Source organism: Lactuca saligna, chromosome 5 (assembly GCF_052625555.1).
Source record: "Lactuca saligna cultivar CGN05327 chromosome 5, ASM5262555v1, whole genome shotgun sequence".
NCBI classification, from domain to species: Eukaryota; Viridiplantae; Streptophyta; class Magnoliopsida; order Asterales; family Asteraceae; genus Lactuca; species Lactuca saligna.
Genome location: NC_136421.1, coordinates 120,629,886 through 120,634,388, shown reverse-complemented (window position 1 = coordinate 120,634,388; position 4,503 = coordinate 120,629,886). Strand labels below are relative to the sequence as shown.

The 4,503-nt window shown below is 29.1% G+C and overlaps 1 long non-coding RNA gene across 6 annotated transcripts; it reads right to left on the bottom strand.

The window, feature by feature from the left end:
- Window positions 1–1,790: 1,790 nt before the first annotated feature.
- On the bottom strand, window positions 1,791–4,221 carry LOC144997614 (uncharacterized). Of its 6 annotated transcripts, none has more exons than XR_013659864.1 (6): window positions 3,679–4,206; window positions 3,485–3,547; window positions 3,154–3,279; window positions 2,412–2,479; window positions 2,202–2,238; window positions 1,791–2,036 (listed from the first exon to the last, which is right to left on the bottom strand). It is a non-coding gene; the product is annotated as an uncharacterized LOC144997614 (long non-coding RNA). The 6 variants fall into 6 exon arrangements; XR_013659867.1 differs by having other exon boundaries at window positions 3,489–3,783; window positions 3,943–4,205; XR_013659866.1 differs by having other exon boundaries at window positions 3,489–3,547; window positions 3,679–4,198.
- Window positions 4,222–4,503: the final 282 nt, after the last annotated feature.

Here is a 4,503-nt window from a genome sequence, read left to right as displayed (position 1 = left end):
CTAAGACTGTGAGTAGACTCACCTCAAACAGAAGATATATGAATAACACACGCGCTTCTAATACGAAAGCTTTTGACACTTAATATATCCAGAACCAATCCTAATTAATAATTAGGGTAACAACCCAAAATCATATTCTCGCTTACTATGGGTAAAAGACAACTTTACCCTCCTAAGGATGAACTCTCCCAATCAAGGCTCAAGGCCTAAAATAACTTATTCCTAATTTTAGGAGTACGTTATACACTCGTTAACTACGTGTTGCATACTAAGTTTCCACAAAAGAGAAAATGGGGCAAAACCTGTTCAAGAATTATATATTTAAGAATGCTATTTTATAAGATTTTTTTTAATTTTTTATTACATTCTGTTAGAATATATATATATATATATATATATATATATATATATATATATATATATATATATATATATATATATATATATATATATATATATATATATATATATATATATGAACTTGTATTTAAGTTTGGATGTTTATGAATATGCAATAATTTTGTTATTCTTGCATAACATTCTAAGAGAACACTATCATAGAACATATTCTAAAAAAATAATATTCTAACGAAATAAAATGTTTCTTTCAAGATAACCAAAAACATATTCTATTAGAATATCCGAACTAATATAATAATTAAAAAAATATAGATTTTTAAAGTTAAGAGAATATATTATTCTATAAAATCTACAATTTTCTTTTTTAAATTTATGTTAATTGGCTAAAATACACCTACAGAGATTATATGATATTTTTCAATTATCTCAATAATATTTACTAACCAATTTTTTAAAATAACCAAATGATTGGTCCATAATGAATCCTATATCCACACAATAGATACTTAGAACACAATAACCTAACTCACTTATCTCTCTCTATCTATCTATCTCTCTCCCTTTATATATATATATATATATATATATATATATATATATATATATATATATATATATATATATATATATATATTCATGATTCTTTACAAATGTACACATAAACATATGAATGATTGTACATTATTAGTCGTGGAACAATCCATTATATATCACATTTGATGTGTAGAATTCGCTATCGTTGAACTTGTTTTCTTAATTTTTTTGTTTCTTTTATAAAAGCTTTGATGATGATTTGATAATTTGGAATTTTAATGGTGTAATGGTGATAAGGATTTATGGGATTTAAATTTGGATTACTAAATTTCGAGGGTTTGTTGGGGATCAACAAGAGTTTAAATCCTTTTATATTTTTTTATTGTTTGTCCGATATTCATTTACTTTTTTTGGCAACGTTTTCATTTTTAAGACACATACAAACCCATTTATTTTCTCTAAAGCATATGATTAATTATAAATATATAAGAGAAATAAAATAGCAGTGGTTCATGGCCTCCTGTGGCCTCTAAAGAGCTCTACCACTGCTCTATGGTTTGGCTCGTATTGTTGATCTATGCCAAGCACGACTAACTAAAAGAATAAAAAGTCAAATAAATTAACTTTTGTATTTAATTTGAATTGTATAATTTTTTTTGGTGGTCATGGACTTGGAAAAAAAAGGATTAAAATGAAAAGAAACGCATAGGTTTTGCCTTAATTTAATAAATCTAAAATAAAATTTTGTGATTAAAAAGCCTAAATTCATTGAAGTTCAACATAGAGTATTTACATATGTTGTTCCATGTCAAATCTTACATAGTAGAAATGAAAAGAAAAAGAGAAGCACCGTGTATTTTTCACAAAACTACATGCATATATTCTAACATAAAAAATAAAAATAAAAGAATTTAAGATATTCTTTCACATTAACAAATGTCTTATTAGAAAACATATACATGGCACTCTTTAGTACTATAAGATTAGACTGTGTAATATAAGATTTGTTTTGTTAGCAGATGGTCTAATTCACATTGGTTTGGTTGAACAAAATCCTCTGTTCATTTTGGTTATGGCAGGTACCTCTCAGTCTCATCTTCAAATTTCACAAAGTTATAGCCTTTGATCAAATCCACCATTCTCTGAGAAAGAAAAGCGAAACCACAGTTTTGACCATGTTAGAATATGACCTTTTCGATAAACCCAAATTAGAGTATGTATATAAAACGGGTTTTACCCAAACAAGAAATCTTTTAATTCTCATTATTAAAGGGTATTTATGACATTTGGTTAATGATGTGACTTACCTATTGTTGTCATTAGATCTACAGTAAAGACGGTAACCTACACAAGGAACATGAAAAAGGGTCAAACATGAAACTTTTTTGAGTTAAATTAACAAATGATGCAATATTATAATGTTTTTTTTTCATTTTTGTTAATAAAATATATTGCATAGGGTAGCATGTAAACATAAGGATATTGTTTAATAAATGATTTTATACTAAATATTTTACCACTATGGTATATTGGTTGTCAACTCCACAGTCCTAAATCAGATCTATGGCTACAATTACCATGCCACCTGAATAGTAGACAAAATGAAATTAATTTAGAGAGTAGACATTGATATAAAAAAAATAAACTTACTACATTAATGATTAAAGAAAAAAGTTGCAATGTATATTAATATATTTGTAAGTAAAAGTAATATGCTTGTGTTAACATTCACAACATCCTAATCAAACAAATGAAAGGTATCATTGTCTCAGCATTGTTGATCTAAATAAAAATATAGCTACTGAGCCATCAGAAAGAATAATATCAACCTGAGTAACCATCTAAGGTTTAGTATAAAAGAACTTCTCCAGAACAAATCGAAATACTTTATCGCTTTGCGATTAAGTTAATATGTTCAGTAGCTTGCTTTTAAACTAAACTCAATTATAACGATTTGGAACTATCAAAAGTACATCGCTTTATTAGGAAAACCAGCCACACATAAATGAGAACATCACTCCTAATTAATTTTTATAGCAAAAGTGAAACAAATTACAAACATACCCTTTACTTATCCTGGCAATAGATTTAAGAGCACACTGTGCATGCTATTAGGGTAGAAAAAGGAATTGCACTTATATCCTAAAAGATCATGAAAGCAACATATAGATTCGATGTAGTTGGGAATTGGGATAGAGATGAAGAAAATGAACATGAAAAGAAAGGTTAATGATGTTAAAAAAAAACCATAATACATACCACGTGTGAGATTGTTGATGGTTTTGAGGTAAATTGATCTTCTACATGAATGGAAAAATCGGAGTAAGTACCTCTCATAGCTGTTGGATGAAGTGCCCTAAAAATTTCTTGCCTAACATTAAGAGTCTGAAATGTCATAGAGAAAATTGCAAATCAAACCAGGAAGATACGTGGATGATAAAATAAATAAGCTCAAACAAATGCAGAAGTATAAGAGGACACACAGAGATAACAAATGCATTCAGTCATCAGAACCAGAATTCAACTATATTGCAATATTCATTTTAGAGTGGAAAATGAAACTAAATTTCCATTCACAGAGATAACATACGCACAGTAATCCCAGCTGCGAAACAAATCTCCACCGCTTCCTTAACCCCTCGCCTAAGTGATCCTTAATACCAACAACCGCAATCAACGTATACCCACAATCAGGCAACTCAAAAATCGGGGATTGAGAAAAAAGTTATGCATAGTAAAGACTGAATAGTATCTTAAAAAAATCAAGAATCGGATTATAATTACCTTCAAGTTCTTCAATGTGCTTGACAATTCACGCTTAGCCATCGCTGATAATTTGAAATTAGTATTACCTGTTCGGTGTTCAGGGCATAATTGTGCTTGTAGTTTCTGATGTTCGTCGACAGATGATGACGATTACAGAGGATAAATGACTTGGGAAAAGAAATCGATGATGTTCATTTCAAGATGTCGATGGTGGTTTTGTACATTTTTGTGTGTGTGATTGTGAGGTGTGTGAGTTTGTAATCACAGTAAACGGGGACATACCTCGCTGTAGGGATCTCGAATACATGGTAATTTGAAATTAGGGTTTCCATTTCATTCTGATGGCGATTGCAAGAGAGAGAGAAAGAGAGGCGAGAAAGATCACTACATCTTTGGTAGGGGAAGTCGGCAGCCATGGACGTTGGTTGAGATCACTGCATCATTGGTGGAGACGATGAGAATTGGTTTGATGGCGGCTATGTTTAGGAGATTAGGGTAAGATATGTGTAGTATGTAGTGTGTAGTGTAATACTTATATGATCCGTGTAGTGTAACACGTATAAAATTGGTTATATGCTTAATATTATTGTATATGAGGTAACATATATTGTACCTCTTAATTTTCAAGTAATGAGCAATATCCTTATTAATAATATATATATATATATATATATATATATATATAAAAGAGGAACAAGATGGGTGCAACTTGTATTTTTTTATTAAGAATAAAATAAAGATGAAAATAATGTTTTTGTTTGATTTTGGTGAAAAGCTATAAACATTTTTTTATTTTACAACCGGTAGTGTTTTAATAAGGATTAGATAACCGACGAAAGTAAG